The sequence below is a fragment of the Equus asinus genome, chromosome 18 (genome assembly GCF_041296235.1).
Source record: "Equus asinus isolate D_3611 breed Donkey chromosome 18, EquAss-T2T_v2, whole genome shotgun sequence".
Classification (NCBI taxonomy): Eukaryota; Metazoa; Chordata; class Mammalia; order Perissodactyla; family Equidae; genus Equus; species Equus asinus.
The window spans coordinates 32332112-32354841 of record NC_091807.1 but is presented as its reverse complement, the minus strand read 5'-3'; the positions used below and the strand labels follow the sequence as shown (position 1 = coordinate 32354841).

Here is a 22730-nt window from a genome sequence, read left to right as displayed (position 1 = left end):
AATTCACCGCGAATATCTGCCCTGACTCCTTTGTCCTGGTGATCCTGTTCTCCTTGTGCCCTGACAGTGGACTCGGAGCAGGTGGGGACGCAGACGCTTGCTGTCTCTGTGAATGGCATTGATGCTGTCAGTGCATCAGCCGCATAGATTGAAGCCCCCATTTACCATTCACAACACCTCAGGCTGATGTTTCAGAGGCTCTATTTTTTCATCTGGAAAATGAGCTGATAATATCTGGGGTAAGAATTAGCAGTTAAAATGTGTAGCACATAATATGTTCTCACTAAAAGGTGGCTATTACTTTTTCTGTTATTGTTATTGCTAATATTATAATAATTTTAATTTTAATCTACTAGTCTGGATGGTTTCCCCATGTGTGGAGAACCATCTGGAGTTGCAGCAGGGGCCAGAATTCACCTCAGAGGAGGCAGGAGGAGCCTGCTGCCCACTCAGTAGGGTTTGAAGAGAGCTGGGAAGAAGTCCCACCCACACTGCTTCTCTTGGCCCCTGCAATCCAGCCTACCATCCTCTAGGTGAGCTCAGGAGCGACCTGCGTCACCCTAAGGGAGGAGACTGGGGAAGGCCCTCAACATCGCTGAATTGTGAAACGTGAGACAGCACTGGACTTGTGTGCCTTGTAAACGTGCTCACCCAGTACCTAGCTTATGCCCTGAATGAATAAATGAATGAATGGATGGATGAAGGTCAAGGTTATCACCGTCATCACTTTTCCTTCCCAACACACTTAATCTAAGGCTTTGCACAGAAAGTGATCTGTAACTGCTTGTTGAAATTATCTAAGTTGAATGGAAAATGTTTGCACTGGGATTGAAAGTAGAATTCATAAGAGCTCAGTTCAGGAAGGTAGGTAAGTCAGATGGAGAATAGAGAGGGAAATAGAGAGATATCTAGGACATGGGGGACCTTTAGGGTGGACACTTTGGGAGAGGAATTTGGGCTAGCCATGAAGGACACTGAGATGAGGACACGGGCAGGGAGAGAGAGGAGAAGGGTGGGGGAGGTGTCTCAAGAGCAAAGTGGTAGCAGCAGGCAGCGTGGAGTCTGAAAAAGGGTGGGTGGGGTGCAAATGGATGGTGCACATGTGCAGGAGAGATGGGTGTGTGCATGTATGCATGTGTGTGGTACAGGTGTGAGGTGTGTGTGGTATAGGTGTGAAGTGTGTGTGGTGCAGATGGACAGTGCAGGTGTGTAAGGTGTATATGAGTGCCTGTCTGCATATGGGGTGGGTGTGTTACATGGGTTACAGATGTGTGGGTGTGTAGTGCACAGGTAATGTGCAGATGTATGCAGATATATGTGTGTGCATGAGGGTGTGTGCATGTGAGAATGCAGGTGTGTGGTGTTTGTGTCTCTAATGCCAGTGTGTGTTACTTGTGAGAGGTGCAGGTGTTTAGTGTGTTTCTGGGGCACATAGGTGCAGGGTGTGCGTGTGTGTGCGTGTGTGTGTGTGCGTGGTGTACATGCAATGGCTATGTGAAATCCATGTGTGTGGTGCAAATGTATGGTGTGTGGGTGTACCACATATAGATGCGTGTAGACGTGTCCTATTTGCCACAGGCAGGAGTTGGAAACATTGTGTACCAGATGTCATGGGCTCCTATACCAGCAGCATCAGTAGCATCAGCACAGCAAGCATAGCTTGCTAGAAATACAAAATCTCATCTCCCACCCAAGACCCACTGGATCAGAGATTCTGGGAGCGGGCCTGCAACCTGGAGTTTCACAAGCCCTCTAGGGGATCCTGAGCCAGCTCAAGTTTGAGCACAAGTGCCATCTAATCACGTTCTGCTTGCTTCCAGCTTTCTCTTCATCATCCTAGAGGGTATATTTTTCTCAGCCCTGCTAGTGATGCCATCTTGGCAGTTAGTCCAAGCCTGATGGAGGAAGACTGGAAGCGGGGAGGCTGGAAATCAGATGCTCTGTGCTAGCTGCATGGTTGACTATATCATCTTTCCTTTAAAATGGAACATCCATCACTTTTGAGCTGTAGAGCACTCTTTTTACTTAATTGGACAATAATGGAAGATTTTCTTCAGATAGCTTTTGGACTTGAAAGATAGCTAATATCTTTATCCATGAGAATTTCCCCAATGAAGAGTCATTTCTGAGAATTTAAGTTTAATTGTAACGCAGGGAATATGCTCTGTGTTGTAGGATTGTATAACTGTAGCCTACAAAGCACTTTTGCAAAGTGGCAGGGTTCTTGGGAGTTCTGGAGCTGCCTATCCGGGTTTGGATTCTGCCCACGAGGCATTAGATCAGTTTTTGACCTCTCTGCCCTTCACTTTCCCAGCTGTCAATAAGGAGAACAACAGGACCACCCCCATAAAGTCCTGTGGGAATCCATCGAGATGGTGTGTGCAAAGTGTGTTGACCTTGTGCCACAGTTTTCGGTTCAGGAATACAGGTCAACTATAATATTGAATGGAAATATTTGAAGTGTGTCATGGAGGATAATTTGGCATCTTTATCCAGCAAATTATAGTTAAGTAAAAATAAGAATGAGTGTGTGTAAGTGGAGCCTGTGCCTTGTGCAAAGATGCTGATGCTGACAGCTTTGCCTCCTGGTCCCCGGTGGGGCCTCCTCACTGACTTGACCACAGGGGCAGCTTTTAAAGAGGTCTCTCTCCTCAGGGAGCACGGTCCTTTTGCTCTTGAAAGACACCCATTTGAATTTGAGAGCCTGTTATTTGACTTCTTTTTAAACCTTGGTGCCTCTTCTGACTCTCCTGCCCCCGTTCTGTTTCCATTCCCCATCCTTTCGCTGGCTCATCATTCAGTGACTTCTGTGTTAGTGTTAAATGGCCTTACATAAAAATTGCCATGAGATATATTTATACAGTGGAGTATTACTCAGCCTTGAAAAGGAATGAAATTCTAACACACGCTCCAACATGCATGAACCTTGAGGACATTATGCTGAGTTAGAGAAGCCGGATACAAAATGTTACATATCATGTGATTCCACTTATATGAGACACACAGAATAGTCAAATTCATGGAGACAGAAAGGAGAATGGTGGTTACCAGGGGCTGGAGAGTGGGGAATGGGGAATTAGTGTGTAATTGGAGCAGAATTTCAGTTTGAGATAATGAAAAAGTTCTAGATATGGATGGTAGTGATGGTTGCACAACTATGTCAATATACTTCATACCACTGAGTTATACACTTAAAAATAATTAAATTGGTAAATTTTAGGTTATGTATTTTACCACAATAAAAAAAAATTACAATGAGATGAATTCTCTCTGTCCTCCAGAGTCTGGTAATTGGCAAATCTTCTACCTGAGGTTCAATTTCATTCAAATGCATATATGACTGCAGAGGAGGAAAAGCTTTTCCTCCACCCTCATATACTCTTTGTTTTTTTTCTTTAAAGATTGGCACCTGAGCTAACAACTATTGCCAATCTTCTTTTTTTTTTTTTTAAACGATTGGCACCTGAGCTAACAGCTGTTGCCAAACTTTTTTTTCCCCTGGTTTTATGCCCCCACAACCCCCAAGTACTTAGTTGTGTATTTTAGTTGTGGGTCCTTCTAGTTGTGGCATGTGGGACACCACCTCACCGTGGCCTGGCAAGCGGAGCCATGTCCGCACCCAGGGTCCAAACCAGTGAAGCCCTGGGCCACCGGAGCGGAGCACATGAACTTAACCACTTGGCCATGGGGCTGGCCCCCTACCCTCTTATATTCTGTACCTAGAGACTGCGAATTAAACGGACGAAAGCTATATTAACAGGAGAAAAGGCATGCACATTTTATTGATTAAAATGTTTACATGCACGAGGGCTTCACAAAAAAATAAGTGAAAATCCACAAAAGTGGTTAGACTTGGGGATTTATATACCATTTTAACAAAGGGCAATAAACTGTGGAGAAGTGACCCGACAAAGGAAAAGGGGGTTTGGGCTCTGGGTGGTAACTTGTAGGAACCTGATACAAGGAAATGTATGGCAAATAAGGGTTGATTAGCAAGGTTTTTTATGCAGACTCAACTCAGTGCTGTCTCTGATGATGAGTCATTCTCCTCTTTCTGGTACTGGAGGGGACACAACTCATTTACAGATGGAAACTTATGTCACTTTTACATGAGAAATTTATGCCCTGCTTTTGGGCAGAAGAGGAGAAGGCAGAGAACTCTTCCTGTATCTGCTCTTTCTCAACTGCCTTCGGCTCAAAATAATCCTTATGCCAAAGTGGCATATTCTGATCCCCTTCATGATTAAATTGACTCAAAATAAAAGAGTGAGGCAGTAATCCTTCCTATGAGTGATTTTCAGATTTGCCAAATCCATACGCAATCAAGGTTGCAAAACACAGCCTGGAGGTCTAATCTTTGTTTTTAACATCTGGTATTTCCATCAATTAATCTAGGCTTATACAGTAAGTACTTGTTACTTTGGTCTCCAGTTGAGGTTTTTTATTTTTTCTTAATACCTATGATGGATGAAGTGTGTCCATTCCATATCATCTCTCCAAGAAGAAGAATCCAGATTTCCCCTTGGGGGTGGGGTTACTAGAGCTGGAAAGGATGAAAGAGGGAGGGAGAGAGTCAGCAGTCTATTTACTGAGATCATCCTGGGTGCCCGAAGCTGAGTGAGGTTTGGAGAAATATCAGTGAACAAAGACAGATGGTCCTGTTTCTTATCATCCTAGAACTTACAGGGAAGACGAAAGTTAAAACCCAAAATATGGCAAATAAACAAATCATATCAAGCATAATGAATGCTATTTAAAAAAAGAAAACAGAGGATAGGATTCAACAGTGGTGAATAGCAGAGCCATTTTTCTTGATCTAGCAGAATTCTCTGAGATGGTGAAGCTGGTCTTTGAAGGACACATGGGACTTCCCCAGGGAATGAGGTGGGATGGGAGAAGTAAGACTGAGTTCTAGGCAGAAGGAACAGTGTACCCAAAGCCCTAAGAGGGAGTGACATGGTCCTTTGGAGGAGCTGAGGGACGTCCCAGAGAGCTGAAGTATGATGGATGAGAGTGACATCTGTTGGCATGGCTCCGACAAGGCGCATAGGGCATGGTGGCCACGCTGAGGATGGAGACTTCACCCTTCAAGCCATAAGAAGACATGGAATGGTGTTAGAGAGCAGCAACTTCAACGCACTTGTTTCGTGGAGGAAAGAACTGAATTCTAGTCATTAAGTGATGTGCTCAAGACGCACAGCTGGTTACTGAGAGGCCCAGGGCAGTCCCCATCCTGCTGCCTCCCCACTCAAGGGTTCCTTTGGTTCCATAGCATCTGCTTAATACAACTTGAGGAACTGAGGGTGGGCTTTGGAATAACAAAGAACTTTGGTGAAACCATGGTCTTACCACTGCTAGGTGTGAAAACTTGGGAAATTTATTTTACGTCTCTGAGCCTCAGTTACTTCATCTGTAAAATGGGAAAACTAATCTCATCTTATCAGGTGGTTATGAGGATGAAATTAAGTAGTGTATGGAAATCCCCTAGTCCCATGCTCACGGCACTGCTATGGATCAATTCAGCGTCAATTTCTGCTTCGAGCGTCACTTTTGCTTGACCAGAAACGATACCAAATGAACTTCTTCTGGCTTTAGTGAATGGATTGATGGGATTATTGTGATGGCTTCTAATTCCTTGTCAGGCAGTCACTTGACAGCTTTCCTGGGAGAAGATGCAAAGAAAACGGGAAGTTCCCTATCATGCCCAGAGGTTCTAGGTCCGGGCAGGGTTTAGCTAATAGGGTACAATACAATACAAGTTCAATAGGGTTCAATTCAATACAAGTTCTCTGTCTTCTATGAGATAAGTGATGTTATTTTCTGCAGCATGGTAGAGCCCATAGATACACAGAATAGGAAGACTCTAAACCCAGCTCTGCTGCTGGCTGTGTGATTTGGGACAAATCACTTAACCTCTCTGAGATTCTGTTTCTTCCTTTGAAAAATAGGTTTGCCGTGATGACAAAGCAGCACAGTGAATGGAAAGCACCTAGAAAATGCCCAGCATACAATACAATAGGACTGTTGATGGTAGATGTTGATGACTCCTCCCTTCTGCCCAACTTTGGTCCCAGGTCCCAGGAGCACTAATGCCTTTGGAAACAACACCCAGCGTGGGAGAGTCTTGGCTTCTTCTGATCCAGTTTGGCCTAATGTGGAAGCGGGGCTTTCCCCACCCAGCTCTGATGGCTCCAGTGCAGCATGACTTAGCCTCATGAATGTAGATCAGGGCCATGGAAGGCAACTGACAACCTCTTACCTAATGCCCGATTTTGCAGCAAAGGGAACTGAAACACAGAGAAGCAAGTGACACACTGTAGATTGCACATCTGCTCAACAGCAGGGCTATGATAAGGATCCATTTCTCTGTCTCTTTAAGCCAATGGCTCTCTACTTTCTTACTCTTCTGTTGGGCCACATGGAAGTGTAAAGAACATTCTACTGAGTTCAAGTATTAGCTGGATGGCCCTGCCTTGGGCAAGCCCCTGTGTCCCTCTGTGTTTGTGTCCTTATCTGTAACGAGGGGCTCACACTGGTCCACGAGCAGCTGAGGATGCAGGGAAATGAGGACCAGGCACAGCTATTCCACTTGTCGGTTCTGGTGTTCAATAGGCTAAAGAGATTCTCCTCTGTTTAGTTCTATCTTTTCAGCCCTTTTATTTTTCTGTTATTCTCAAGTCAAATTCTTAGACCTAAACGCCTGAGAAATATCTATCAAAGGCTTTAAAAATTGTCATTGAGTCTCATCTCAAGTACTAATGGTTTTATTTTGGCTCCCTTGATAAAGGTCTTTCTTGGTAGGTGTTCTAATTGGTTTTGAAAATATTCTGCATTATAAGGGCTGTGGAGAAACAGCCCTGCCTTCTTGTATATTGGTGGGAATGCATAATGGCACAGCCCCTCTGGAGAGAATTTAGCAATATTACGTATGTATACATTTTAACCAAACAATCCCACTTCGAGGAATCTATCACGAAGATAAACTAGCAAAGTATGAAAATGAATACAAAAGCCTATTCGTGTGGCACTAATTGCAGTAGAAAAAGACTGGCAATAACCCAAAAGTCCATCAGGAGGGGATTGGTTGACTATATCATGCTACTTTCACACAACGGAGTATTTATCATATTGCTGATAAAAAACTAACTTTTATACTGCTATCGAATAATTCCTAGGACATATTGTTAAGTGCAAAAAGCAAGCACGGCAAAGATCAGAATGTATGATATGGTACATTTTATCTTAGAAAAGGGAGTACTTTTCCTACTGAATACATTAAAAACACAATAGGACAAGAAACAAAAATTTAAAAAAATGGTTAATTATAAGAAAAGAGAGAAGCAGAGTGAAAGCAACAGGTTTGGAAGCTAGATTTTTCTTAATGTACTTTGTTGTTTACATTTTGAAACAAGCAAATATTTTACAAAATTTTGAAAATTAAAAGCAAAATGTAAAGAAAGTAACCCTTTAATTCAGGAACGAAATTAAATAAATCAGCCTGAGTATTAACTATATAGAAAGGAATGATTTCAAATGATTTTAACCCTCATTTATGTGTCTGGGGAGCTGCAGTGGGATATTTCCTAAGGACAGAAAGAATTGCAAAGAAATCTTAAGTTGCTTTTAGTAATTATATTGTTAGTAATCTGTTGGTATGGTTACTCTGATAATTTTATTTACAAATTAGGATAAAGCATATAGTATTATATTAATGACATGGGGAGTCAAGTTTTTTGACATCAGAGAAAAGGAGAACCAAATAGAAAAGCAGAGAAATTAAATAGAAACCTGTAACCTTAATAAATTGAAAGTATCTGTATGAGCACCTGATGTATTTCTCTTAAAAATATTTTCTGTCTCAGTCCATTGAAAAGGCTTAGAACCAATAACCAATACCGAAGCAAGGAGCTCCCTAGCATCCACACTACAGTATCCAACACCTTTCCCAGGAAATGAACCAGGGCGCCTCGGAAAATCTGGTTAATTCCAGGCTGGGGTGGGAGATGTTCAAGATGAGCCTGTAACATCTTGTCACACCAGAAAACCAGGAAGCTACCAAAGACCTTTGGGCTGTGACAAAAAATCCAAAACTCACAGGAGCCAACATGCAAAGGCTTCTACTAGCCAAAGATGGAATAACTATATCCAAAGATGGATATATATATATAAAGAACAATATCTGTAATGTATTGAAATATATAGAATCTGTTAAAATCCATTCATTCATAACAATATTTAAAAAATATATGTGCTCCCTTTGTAGGATGCTAGGGAACCAACTTATTATTCTAAAAACTGATATATAAAGGAATAGAATCAAGCATTTAACTTCCCTTTCCAGATAGGGTTGTACCTTGAGAAAACTAAATAGTTAAGAAAGTAAAGTTCTTTTTTTTGGGAAGAACTCCAATTAGTAAAGGAAGAATTAGAAAGAGTTAGCATACTACCACTTTTCAACCCCTTATGAAATAATGTATCATTGCAAAGGTCATCAATAGCTGAAAAAACCCTTACCAGTGAAAAGCTGAAGGTTAACTTTACAACGAATGGATGAAGTTGTTAAGACCTACCTCCATTGATTAATCACAATATCACAAAAAGGAGAGGCCAGCAGACACTATGTGCCTCCCGATATGATGCAATGGGGAGGATACAGCACGTCCTCTGATGTGTTATCACCAAAACCTTTTAACTTGAATCCAATCCAGCCTCTCAATCTAGTTCCCTTGCTACAGAAAACACAGGAGCAAAGAAATTTATTAAAAATTACCTTGGTGATGCAATCAGCAACATCCAGAATGCAGGAAACAGCAGCTAGGCTTTTCAACAAACAAATTGCAAAAAAACAAAAGAAAGAGGGATAGGTATAGATAAACAGACCTACATAACATGACCTCACGTGCAATGTAGGGGCCTTTCTTGCTTTCTGATTCAATCGCACCAATGGTAGAACCAACCTTTGTGTATTTTTGAAATTTCCTGTAATAAAAAGTAGGTTTTGACCGACTGCTTGACTGCATGCTTTCACATGTGGACATTGCCGTGGGCTCAGTAGTAGCTGGAAGGAGGGTTGCCCTTTTGTAGATACATTTTTGGAGTATGGATTGAAATGTATGTACGTTTAAACTTTGGACTCTGAAGGAGAGAAAATTGCTAGGATACATTTATCTTTCTACGGTATATAATTATGCAGTTTTCCTTACATCCTGCTCCAATCTGAAAGTTTTTTGAGGGCAAGGACTAAATTAATGGCTTTCTTTCCTTTAAAACAGTGCTTAGAAAAGGATGTGCTGAGTAGTTGCTTTGGGTTGATGCATAGAAGGCTCGCAGTGGTTGACCTGCCAAACTGAGAAGCAGGTAAATTCCATCTGCATCATGGCTAGACCCCACATTAGATGTTTCCTTCTCCCTCTGTGTGATATCGCCTTTAGTGTTATCAAAATCTTCTACTGGGAAAGATGTTCCATGAACCATTTAAGGCTGAGTGTGGGATTGTTAGTGTAACCTTTCTCACGGGTATTAGTTTTGTGATTGCTATCAATAATTGTGAAATGAAAAGCTATTGTCTTCTATTATGGAAACTACAGGCAACAAGAGGAGGCGGTAGATTTCGGGCTGGGAGACCTATGATTGCATCAACTTACCTCCTGCAACTATTTGTGAATCTGCAGCTCACGCTATGTCACAGGTGCAGAAATTCTAAGATGCACCCCTGGCTCCTGGGAACGCAACAATCGTGGGTGGCTGTTTAACTTTTTCTTCCTATGATAAGGTGCTAATTCCTGGACACTGTCTCAGATGTTTCATAGCGGCATCTAGGCCATCAAGGGGGAAAGAGTTCCAAGGCTGATTGTGATCTAAAACAAAACCACTCTTATTAAATCTTAGAATAGATTAAATTAACTTGGACATTTTACAACCTTGTGTCACTCATCTGGTAGTGAGGAATAGACAAGATTTTCTTAACATTGTAGGGAAAAAACCTCTTTTCTCTGAAAAGCTCAACTCCTTTGATAGTACAATTGGCCAAACTAAAACAACACTGACTTTCAATGTTACCCCATGCCTTTTTCCTCCTTGTCTGCCACGCTGCAAAGTCTTCTGAACTATCATCTTAAGAGTGTACAGAGCATCAGGGAGATCAGAGTTGACATTGACCCAGAACACCGGGCTCCAGGAATGCTAACCTGACTGTCCCCACCAGCTTCGCTATTCTGCACTTGGTGCTGGACACGCTCGTTTTAGATGAATCAGTGCACATATGTTATTACAATCATCTCACTTTCTCTCAAAACTTTGGGAACACATTGGGTACATGGTTTTCCCACCCACAGTCCTCAATAATCATCCTTTTCTATTTTTATTTTTCAGAGACTTCTAAAAGACTTAAAAGGGTACCTTCTTAAACCTGATCTGAGTAGCAGCTGGGAAAAAAGATGAGTAGATGTTGCTTGTGGGTATGGTAACCATTTTGTTCTCTGCCAGATTTAATTCTGTTGTTGTAATAGAGAAGAAACTTAGCAGTCCACTTGTTCCAATGATTTTAGAATATTGCATGGGAACTAAAGGCTGGATCTTTGAGATTTTTTTTTTTTGACTATAAAATATTCTGTTTTGTTCTGAAAATCATGGTCAATTGATGACATTATCATTGTCCTACTTAATACAAAAATAAACATCAAGAGAAAGACATTTTTGTGGCTTAATATTTTTTTGCATTTTTTCTCAATTTTATTTTATGGTCTTTTGAACACAAGCTTGAACTCTTCCCTTTTCTAAGAATGTTATGTGCATTTTACTGAACTCACTGGCCGTAGTCATTTATTGTCTGTGTTTCCCATTTGAAGGAAATTATTGGGCCTTGTAGTTTTTGTTTGTTTTCATTTTATTTTTGCAAAGTAAGAACTCTTTTTTGAACTGCATATATTTTGTACACTTTATTAGTTTAAATTTTCTTACTTGTAAATGTCATTAGCAATTAAGTATATTAGAATGTTGGAAACTAGCTACTTAGATGTTACAGTCTCAGAACGCCGATTGTTGGTGACGGAGAAAGAGTCTGCCTTGTTAGAGATGTGTTCACACAATGGTATGAACTGTGGAAGGATATGTGGAAAAGCGTCATCAGTGGCTGCAACAGTGTACTACAGGGAAGAGGTTTATTTGAGAGAATTTAGAATGATTAGAAATAGGAGGATCCTGGAAATCTGACAACCACTTGAGTGACTAGGTGACTATTGTCTATTGTCTATTGTGTCTATTTGTCTATTGTGATGTGGGGAGAGGGAGCAGAGCACCAAGGAGCCAGGGTTCAATAGTCCACATTTATCACTTGCTGCGTATATGACCTTGGGTCTGCTGCTTCACCTCTCTGGGCCTCAGTTTCTTCATCAGTAAAATGGGGACAATAATCGTACCCACCTGACTGGGCTTTTATACTACTAAATGAGTCAATAGTCAATCATCTGCCTGTTCCTGGAACATGGTGAGTGCTATCTTAAGTATCTGTGGAATAAAATATTACATTTCAGACATGAAATGCCTTGTCAATCATAGACCTTAATTGTCTGTGTTTAAGAAGCAGCAAATAAATAAAAGAATCACCTCCTTTCATAGGAAAAATTGCATTTGAAACTTCCAAGTTATCTGAATGTCAGATTGAATAAATTATATAAACCATTCGACATCCTTGGAGAGCAGTCTGGATTTGGGGTGGAGGTGAGGATGCGGAGACCTCCCAGAGATGTCATGGATGCATCGCCCTCATCTTCAGCAGAGGGGAGAGTAACAGTTAACATACTGAGGGGCTGGGACAGGGGGTGACAAACTGAACCACCGGGCTCCTCCCTCCCCCCTAGTAAATGACAAACTTTTAATCTGGTTGTAAGCAGCTTTCATGTCACAGGAAGTAGGACCGTTCCAATTTAGCTCTTAACTGCCTGGGTTCTGGTGAGATAAAATAGATTACTTACTGTCTCAGGCACAAGGGAGAAATAAGATGCATTTTAGTACCAAAAAGGAGAGGAAGGAAGATAAAGAAAAACAGGAAAAAAGACAGAAGGGAGAGAAGGAAGGAAGAATGGAAGGAGGAAAGGAAAGAAAGGAGGCAAGAAAGACAGAAGGAAAAAAGAAAAAGAAAAGGAGAAGAAAACAAATACAAGTCACTAAGAAAGGAAAATGATGTTGTTTTACTTGTGAGGTTCAGCAAAGTCTTTTAGGAAAACCTTCAGTCAGAAGAGCCATTTTGTCTTTAAAAATTATTCTTCGGGAAATGGAGGCAAACGAGAGTAAATGCTGGCTTTACCTAGGTTTCTCCGGTTAAGATGTTTCTTCTTTGACTTTCTAGTCAATGGGGAGCATTAACTCTGAAAAGAAGGCAGAAGAAAAAACTCGAGACAGCTCAGTGTGGACCTTGTTTCCGATAACAGTAGTTGAGGGATGAAGTAATGGCTTATCCTCTTGTACAATTTTGAGGCCACGGAACCACAAACTGTGACAGTTCCCACAAACAGAACCTGCAGTTTCTAACCAGCAAACAAATTATAAACTATACCAGGTAAAGAAAAGACACCAAATCTTGAGGGAGGTTTGGTGGCCATGTTTAAACCGGAATAAGGAAGTGATAATGTCAGGCATGGAAAATGAGACTGGATTAGACTACCATCTTTGGGTCTGATAAAAAGAGTTAATTCATCCGTATCAACATTAGAATTAGTAATTATCTTCTTCAAGAAAACCATTATTTAGGTTATTAGAATTTTAGGCTGTTGTTTCTTTTGAAAGTTTTGAGTGTGTTTAGATAACTGAAACTCCTTCCAAGGATTTTGGAAATTGCCAGCATACGTTGACATATCTATCTCTTCCTATGCCTTTACCTTTGGCTCAGTTTACAAATAAGCCATATAGAACCATTAAACAACATTTTTTTTTCAAGTCTAGGGATTCTGCACTAGAGTTATCAGATAAAATAGGGGATGCCCAGTTAAATTTGGCTTTCTGATAACAAATAAAAAAGTCTTAGTGCAAGTATGTCTAAATACTGCATGGGCCATGCTAAAAGATGATCCATTATTGATCTGAAATTTAAACTTAACCGAGTGCCCTGTATTTTTATTTGCTATATCTGGCAACCCTATTCTGAAAAAGTCAAGTGGGCTATTAGTTATTTAGTCCTTCAGAGCATGCTTGCTCTGTTTTGATGGACTGTGTTCCCATCACTTCCGTTAATCCTGGTTTTGTGATTTGATCAATCTGCAATACCTTCTCTGAGCCTCTTGCCATCGTTGTCTGGGCAGCACACCTGTTCAGGACACTGCTTCTCAAACTTGAATGTGCCTGCAAATCATTCAGGCATCTTGTTAAAATCCAAGTTCTGATTCAGCAGGTCTAGGGCGGGGCCTGAGAGTCCGCATTTTAACAACTCCCGGGTAACGTGATGCCGCTGATCTCTGGCCCAGACTTTTGAGTAAAGCGTCTAGACTGAAGTTCTCATTTTCTATTAAACATAAATAAAACTGTCATTTGGGTGTTTTCTTTACACTTACTTCTTCCATTTTTGTGGGATCTTTATTTTACTTTTTAAAGCCAGATCGTGCTAAATGTTATGTCTTTTGTTAATGGAAGAAAACTGTATTAGGCTGTGAGAAAGTTCTGCAAAAGCATGAGTTCCAAGAATTGGTCATTAGATTGTTCATCTATTCATATTTCTGGAAGAACCAGAAATGTCATTAGAAAAATCACATGATTGTACTTGGTTAACAGGCCATCCTAGGAGTCAGGTTCCAAAATGTGTCTGTTACTAAGCATGAAAACCCTGTTCGAAGTAATGTTTTTTATAACACTGAACCCTGTTAGGAAAAAGCATGTTGAAATGATTTCAACATCTGCATATAAAGACTCGAAAATTCTTTTAAGAGGAAAATTTCAGATTAACAGCTGGTGATTTTTCTTGCCAGGTAGTTTGAACCTTAGAATGGCAAAACCCATATTAAGGAGGAGTGACGTTTGTTAATCAGGAGAGCACTTATTACGCTTCCCCGGGCTCACACCTAATTCCCTTCACCTGATCAATGAGCAGAGCAGCGGGCTTCATGCCTTCACTAGATGAAACGGTGTCAGATGAAATCCTCCCCACGCTGGAAGTGCTCTGTCTGTTCCTGACCCCCCACAACCATCATGGGAGAGTCAGGCGGCAAAAGACATGTTGACAGGCTGTGTGTCTGCTCTTTCTCCTGGTGTCTGATGTGGCTTGTGTGTCAGACATGGGGCAGACAGGGAGGGGGAGGAAGCCGGCTGGGAGGGGCAAAGTTGCTAGACAACTTTTCTGGCAGAAGCTTAACAGTTTAAACTTTTGCTGTCAGAGGGAATTTTAAGAAATGGAGTCGGCGAAAGGATAAGTTGAAAATGTATTTCCTTTGAGAGAGTTGAATGCTATATCATTAGAGACTCTTCAGATGGAGGTATGGATGGTTTGAGGTTTATCCCTCCCCTCTTGGGAATCTCCCAAGATCCAGCTAAGAATGAAGGTCTTCTCTTGTATTCTTTTGAATGCACAGAAACACATGGAAGAGCAAAAATGTGCAAAAGGGCAGTTAAAAAATCTTCCACAGTTAGGTAATAGTATCGCATCAATGGTCATTTCCTGATTTTGATAATTGCACTGAACTTATGTAAGAGAATATCATTCTTCTTAGGAAATCCGCCCTGAAGTATTTAGTAAAGAGTCATCTTGTCTACAATTTACTCTCAAATGACTGATAAGACAGACAATGACAAAGCAAAAATGATAAAATGTTGATAATTGCAAAATCTGATGAAAGTATAAGGAAGTCTTTTCACTATTTTTACAATTTTTCTGTGTTTGAAATTATTTCAAAATGAAAAGTTTTGCTAAAAAGAAAGATCTCCTTAGAATGGTGTTTGCTGTCCACTCCAGTCCCTTGAACTGCCCCCTCATGAATTCCCAGAGCACATGCTTCTTGTCTGCATAGCTAACACTGAGCCCGGCTGTCCCTTCGGGATATCCCTGGGGCTTTGTGTCACTATTGCTTGCTGGCCTCAGTCCCCAGGGGAAGGGACTGTCTCTTGGAGTCTCAAGACTGAGCACAAACTGTTTTAATCAATAAACATTCATTTTTCTGATGAGGCTCAACCAATCTTTCTTTTAGCTATGATTTGCATATGAAAAGTGGAAATCTCTAGGCAACATACAGCTAATAGAATTATCTAAATTCACCTGTGTGTGTCCTGCAGGCCAGCGCCCTCCATTTCAGAGTAGGGTTAATTCAGGCGGCTCTTTGTGGGGGCTTGCTGCTAGGATGCACACAATCTTCCCGTGTTGAGAATACTGTATTTCAAAGCAATTTGCACGATGCAGAGCTGAACCAGAGAGAGGGTAAATGACTCGTTGGCATGCAACATAAAGGAGCAGAAAGGAATCGACACCCATTTTTACCAGTTCCATGTCTTTCCATGATGCCAAGCAAGATAGCTTGAATCTCCATCTCTCTCAGCGTAAGAAAATTCTACAAAATTCTTGGTTTCAGTCTACCACTCAGTTTATTAATTTTTTTCCTTTAAATGCTAAGAAGAGGCTTGAAGTTTTTGAAGTCTATACTATTAACTACTTAAGATAGTTTTCGAAGGGATTTTGAATTTTAAATTTTGAATTTACTTGGATACTCCAAGAAGTCTTCTTTTCTCACCAAAATTGAGGTGGTCAAAATTGATCATCTTTGGGAATTTTTAACCTCAAAGATCTCTTAGAGCCTGTAAACTTTCCAATATCAGCGGCTGTCCTTTCTGTGGGGTAGAAAATTTTAATTTGATTTACAGTTGATTTTTGTTGTTGTTAGTCTTTTCAGAGAATTCAATTTTTCCCTTTAGAACTTACTTTTTTTTTTTGAAGAATAGTGGTTCATAATTCTGCTTTAGAGCTTGATAAATTGCTTCCACTAAAATTTATATTGAATTATTTTTGGTCATTATTTTTTAAGGTGCCCTGCCTACATTTTCAGAGATTTACCGTGAACTCTGAGTCAATCTTGTTCTCACTGAGAGAGATCCATCTGCTGCTCAGAGCCCCATCTGCAGGTCCGTATCCCCGTTCGGAAGACTGGGAGGGCAAGGCTGCCTTTTATCTCTGCCAAAGAGCCTTCTTTATTAGGAGACAAGATGGACATTGGTAGGCGAGGGGAGGGGAGGGACTGGAGGATCTGGGAGCACTAAATAGCTCTTTGAGTGAGAACAATTAGTGATGTAAGTGTATTCTTGAAAATGAACTGCTTTGGGGCGAGATTACTTACAAGCACCATCATCCCAGCTAAAATCTTCATAAAGAGTTCCGCAGTTCTGAGAAGTCATCTTCAGAGACGATACTTATTGGAATTCATAGATAGTGTTTCACTTTGTACTCTCTGAAATTAGCTAATGTTCTGGTCACTCCAGAGCCTTTAAAAATGGCCCTAGTCCCAAGGGTTTTCATAAGGAGGAAGTCAAGCAATGCGTGTGCTACAATCATGTGGCTACTGGCGATTATTTATTTTAGGTCAGCATCACCATCAGAATCTTTTCTTTTTTTTTTTTCCTGCTACACATAATATTTGCCTTCCCTTCATTATCAAGAAACAGTAATGCTTTCAACGTAGTAAAGGTACTTGCATAAGCAATACGATTTTCTAGTCCTGATTCTAAAATATATAATTAACTTTTGAAAAAGAGCATTTTTTTCATCTGATTTATTTAACTTATTGACTTTCACTTTAACAAGCCTGGAAGGGTGGAGAGACAGCTGGTGTGTTCTCATAGTGTCCTGACGCGGGCGTCTTCGTGGTATTGTCGATAGTATTTTTATTTGTTTACATGTAGGAAATACACCGTTCAGCACAAGGAAAACAAACTGAGATGGGACGGGTTCCTGGGTTTTGAGAAAAAAATATAATATTTTGCTGAAATACTGACTTGTAGTTTTAATGTGGTTTTGATCTTTTAGTTGCATTTAAAGACTATTTTATAAAATGAAATGAAAGCTGGACACATTTTTCAAAATATTTCAATGATTTGGCATTTGATATAGAAAGAGCTTCCTGTGCTTTCAATATGTAGAAGATGTGTACAACTGTTGATAATTAATCTACTCACAGTTTTCAGAGACATGCTAAAAAAGTTGAAATAGCGCCACTGTTTACGAGGTATACCAAATAATACACTGGATCTAAAATCTTTAAAGATCAATCTAAAAGTTACTACATTCAAAGCATTTCTAAAATCCTTCTTTAAACCCTCCCAAGTCATTGATATAATATTTTTGAATATCACTATGTTAATTTCATTTTTGGTACCATTGCATTAATTCATACTTTACTAGTGGCTCAATACCTGACTCTAAATTGATTGGCAGATGAAGAGGACATGTGAATATCTGCTCTACAGTATTGCATCTTCCAAAAAAAAGTCTTGGCTCCATACAGACAAAACTGCCAATTTTTAAAACCATCCCTGGGGGCAAAGGCATGGAATGCTCCAGCCAGGCTGCTGTCAGGAGCCCACAGGGAGGCCAGGATGAGTGGGATTGGTCTCAGCCAATGTGCTTGGTCCGAGAGTGGGCAAGAGGTGGTTTCTGGAGGAAACCAGGTGCATTATAACAACAACAGATAAATAGGTGCTGCTGTGGAGTGAAAGTTTGTGTCCCTTTAAAATTCATATGTCGCAGCCCCAGTCCCCAGTGTGATGATGTCAGGAGGTGGGGCCTTTGGGAGTAATTAGGGAAAGAGGATAGAGCCCTTATAAATGGGATTAGTGCCCTTATAAGAATAGACACAAAAGATGATGTCTTTCTCCACCGAATGAGGACACAGCAAGAAGGTAGCCACCTGCAAAGCAGAAAGAGGGCCCCCACGAGACGTTGGATCTGCTGGGGCTTTGATTTGGGACTTCTCAGCCTCCAGAACTGTGAGAAATAAATGTTGTTTAAGCCCCTCAAACGATGGCATTTGTAATGGCAGCCTGAGCAGACTAAGACAAGTACTGAGTAGAAGAAGTCCACAGATGTCCACTGGGTCAGGAAAAGTTTTGTTACAATTTTACCCAACATTTGCAGACCACCCACACAATGCCTGTGTTTTAAACATCTATACATTTCTCATGAGCACATTTGAGAGTCTCAGTGACATTTTCCCTTTACTGAACTACAAGCCAAAAGGTGAAAGGAATTTTCTCAGCCAAGCTGAACCTCCAGTCAAAACAGGACTGGTTTTGTAAGGTCGCTTTGGGTTCTCAAGGACTGTTTCCAAGGATGGCACTCTTCCTTTGAGCTTAGTCTTGTAAAATTCAGCACCTCGCCTTATCCAGCCATTATTGTTTTTTGTCTTAAGATCTTGCCTTACTTACCAAGAAAGGGCCTTTCGAGCAGAAGCCACGTGTGGAGTTTCTTTGCTCTCCATTACACATCGCTTGGCATACAAAAGACACCAAATAAATTTTTGGTTACATAATGTTTGAAAATTGGAATAACATTCTTGAACACATGATTGAAAGTTTCATTGCAAGAGACTAGATGTGAAATTCTCTCACTCTTCAAAAAGTAGCTCAAACCAATGTTCAACAGTCAGCACTTCTTCCAGTGACTAATTTAAAGATTTTCATATTTTTATTTGATACAAGATATTTTAAATGTCTCCTTTCAACAAACACTATATGGTCTCTGAATATAAATTTTATGGATGACTTTGGAAGCTGGATAAAGAGACAGGAGCCACCTCCGGTGGCAGATGTCAGTGCTCCACCTAACTCGCACGACGAAGTGTAGATGACTGAAGAAATGGCTAATTTCTATCATCGTTGTGACTATTCCCATCATCTCATCAACAGCCTCAATAATACATATTTTTGAGTGCCTACCATATAATGACCTTATGGAGAAGTATAAATCTGTGGCTGAGAAGTTTATAATCTAAGTAGGAAAAGGGACCAGCACAGGGCCATTGATCATGTTTCAAGTAAGTGAAGCATAAGACTTTCATCCTCGGTTGTGAAAAACATGTGTGTCCCCAGAGGAAAGACCCAGCTCAACAGGAAAAATCCAGCTCTTCAAAACTGGATTATGGCACTGCTCCTGAAGAAACAACAGGGCCTTCTTGCTCTGGTGAAAACAGAAAACTTTTATTCCCATTCCTGGCAGGAATTACTTGGTTGACTACTTGTTGCTGTATTATGATCAGGTCCTGGTGATGTGTTTAAGGGACCTCAATTTTCCAGGTGGACTTCTAATAGCTGATGTTGGTTGACCCAGGTCAGATCAACCTAAGGGTGCAAATGAGGCTATCTGTAGTCGTAGTTGTCTCCTAGCAGTGCTGTAACAAAGTCCCACAAACTGGGTCGTTACACAACTAAAATTTATCGTCTCACAGTTCTGGAGGCTGTAAGTCCAAGATCAAAGTGTTGGCAGGGTTGGTTCATTCTGAGGCCAGAGGGAAGGAGAATCTGTCCCATGCCTTTTCTAGCTTCTGGTGGCTTGCTGGTAATCTTTGGTGTGCCTTGGCTTGTAGACATGTCACCTTGGCTTCATAGATAGGCATTATCCCTGGGTGCATATCTGTGACCAAATTTCCCCCCTTTTATTTTCATCTTCTTCTTCTCCCCAAAGCCTCCCAGTACATAGTTGTGTATTCCGGTTGCAGGTCCTTCTGGTTGTGGCATGTGGGATGCCACCTCAACATGGCCTGAGGAGCGGTGCCACATCTGCACCCGGGATCCGAACTGGTGAAACCCTGGGCCGCTGAAGCAGAGTGCACGAACTTAACCACTCAGCCATGGGGCTGACCCCAAATTTTCCCCTTTTACAGGAACACCAAGTAGATTGGATTAGGGCCCACCCTACTCCAGTGTGACCTCATCTTAACTAATTACGTCTGCAATAACTCTATTTCCAAGTAAGATCATAATCCAAAGTCCTGGGGGTTAGCACTTCAACATATACGTTCTGGGGGACACAATTCAACCCATACAAGAGTGAACACCCATATTTGGCCATCATCGCACCCTCTGCCACAGGTGAGATTTCTTAGTGCCATCATTTCCAGTTCCCTGTGAAATTTCTCCCAGGTATTTCCGAGTGAATGGTGCTGTTCTCAGATGCTCTTGTCAAATGCTGTTTGCTCTCTGCTGTCACCAATGTCTGTCACTTCCCCTGGGCACAGCTGAGTCTTCTGTGCACCCACACTGTGCCATGAACCCCTCCATTCATGACCACTTAGCATGCTGACTCTCCTACGGCAGCCCCGGGTCTTATGGTATAGAAGCTGCTCTGTGTTTTTTGGAGAACTCTGCACTCAAGGGGTCTTCTGAGGTGCAGAGGAGCTTCTCTCCTGCTTGGCCATGACGTGTTACATGTCATCAGAGGGTCATTGAGGCAGAATAGCCTGCACGCTGATGACTCATGAAGCTTTTAGTGAAAACAGACACCATGCCAAAGCCAGACTAGCCCATGTCTGCCAAGGACTCAAGCCAGCTTTGTCTGCTTGACTTTGTTTCCCATTGCCACATGCTCTTTTCCAGGATGTTCCTAGATCTTGCATGCAAATTGCCTTTGGGCAGCACTACCCTTACCTTTGCGCTAGACATCCTCAGACAAGTCTGAACACTACATAAAGTGGTGAGGTGTATATTTGGACCTTCTTCTGGCACTGCAGTTACCTCTTAGCAGCCTCCCTTCTACGATGTCCAGCACCTTCATGCTCTTTATTCCTGACAAAATCGACAACAAAATTTGAATCTGATTATCTTCTTCATAAGCACCAAAGAAGCTGATTATTGCTTTAATCTGATGAGGTGGGGTGTTTGCATTTTAAAAGAAGAAAGACAGTGAAGAACAGACAGGAATCTCTGGCGGAGGACTTCGGGAGCTAGGGCAGTTTGTGTGGGGAGAGTATGTGTGTTCATGTGCACCTGCATGCTTCTGTGTACAAGTGTGTGTGCATGTGTGTGTGGCATGCACACGGCATGTTATCTTGGGGCTCTTCCTCAAATTCCTAGTCTAAGGGTGTCACTTCTGGCCCCATTTAGGGTAGTAGTTTTCGTGTCTTTTTGGCCATTGAACCCTTTCGTCGGCTGAAATCTTACACAGATGTGAGTGGACATCTGAACACGGTCCCTGGGTCAAACCATGTAGCTTTCAATTCTGGCTCCTTCACTGATCAGTTGTGTGAGTGTGGTCAATTTACCTGTACCTCAGTTTCTTCATCTCTGGAATGGGGAAACACTGTCCTTAACTCACAGTGTTATTCTAAGAGCAAGTGGGTTAATGCACGTCGAGTCTTTTGAACAGTGACTGTCACATCGAACTTCTGGCTGGAGTGTAGATGAGAGGTGAGCTCTCGGCTCGTCAGATAAGTTCCCTTCCTCCTTCAGGGATGCCCTTGAGTCTCCCTCTAGAAACTCCACAGACTCAACAAAGCCCATCCTGGAAGCCAACAAGAAGTGAGTAATTCTATAACTGCTTTCACACTTCTATGGTGACTCCTTTGGTCATTTCTGCCGAGGGATGAGCCAGGGCCAGCTGGGATCTCATAAAAGAAAATTGTGCAAATGTTTCCTGAGTGGTACAATGACTTCCTTTCAAGGTTTCCAGTTTTGAAGACATTGGCTATCTTGACAAATCATTCCAACAGCCCAAGTGGGCAGCCTGTTTGCTGTGTGGGCAAGTTCATGCTCCAAGGCCACAGGACCAGCCTGTACCAGCCACCGTTCATCTCGCCCCTCATTCCTGTTCACTTCCCCCATTAACCCTCATTTGAAGTAGACTGAAAAGATTATGATGCTTAGAAAGACCTGGTGTTCAAGAAGGTGTGGGGAAATTAGCTTTCTCACATACTGTTGCAAGGTAAGCTTTGTGGAAGTGATTTGACAAGGTCTATTAAAGCTTGAGCTGCAGGGCCACTTTGAAGAATTTATACAAGAGAGACATTCATATTATCATGTTAAAATATAGATATAGGTTTATTTTGTATGTACCTATATAATGTTATTCATGGTAATGAAAAAGTAGGGGAAAACATCTATCAGACAGAAGCTGGTTACATGAATTTTTGTACAGGCAAACTGTGACACATGGGATTCCACGGCACAACCTTAAATAAAAGGAGGCATATTTTCTGACACTAAATTGTTCTCCAAATATATTGCTAAGTGCAAAACGCTGGTTTCAGATCTACATATACATAGTTCTCGTTGAGGTCCCCGCTGTTGACTTTATCCCTATGTCATGCTCCTATGCCTTCTGGGACTTTCTCTTCCAGTTGAAGGCCACTTCCTTCCCTGGCCTCGAGGTGGCTTCATCCTTTTCTGCTTTGCCTGGTTTTGTGGATCACAAGCTTGTCCTGTCCCTTGCTATTTGTGTGAGCTTGACCATGACTTCTAACTTGGTTTGATCCCTGTCCACTAATGACCTTTGACAAACAGCCATGCCCATCGCTCCCATCTGTTTCCAGTCTCCCAAGTCTATCTTGACCTCTGGCTCAGCTGACTTCCATGCTTCTGGAACATTCTTGTGCCTAATGCCCAGCCTGTGTTCTATTCAGCTGATGCCTACCCTTCCTCTGTTCCCATAACACCCTGCCATCTATGATGCTGGCATAGGAGAACATTCAGGAAAAAATAATTATACCTGAGGCAGAACTGATGCACTCCTCTTCTAAGGTGACCACATTTTATAGGTGATGACATTAGGTTGTCAT

At 41.5% G+C, this 22730-nt stretch overlaps 1 long non-coding RNA gene across 1 annotated transcript; it reads right to left on the bottom strand.

Annotated features, from left to right (window-relative positions):
- Positions 1–4439: 4439 nt before the first annotated feature.
- Positions 4440–14242, bottom strand: LOC123278223 (uncharacterized). Its single transcript, XR_006515462.2, has 3 exons — positions 14063–14242; positions 12305–12365; positions 4440–4543 (listed from the first exon to the last, which is right to left on the bottom strand). It is a non-coding gene; the product is annotated as an uncharacterized lncRNA (long non-coding RNA).
- Between the last annotated feature and the right edge of the window lie 8488 nt (positions 14243–22730).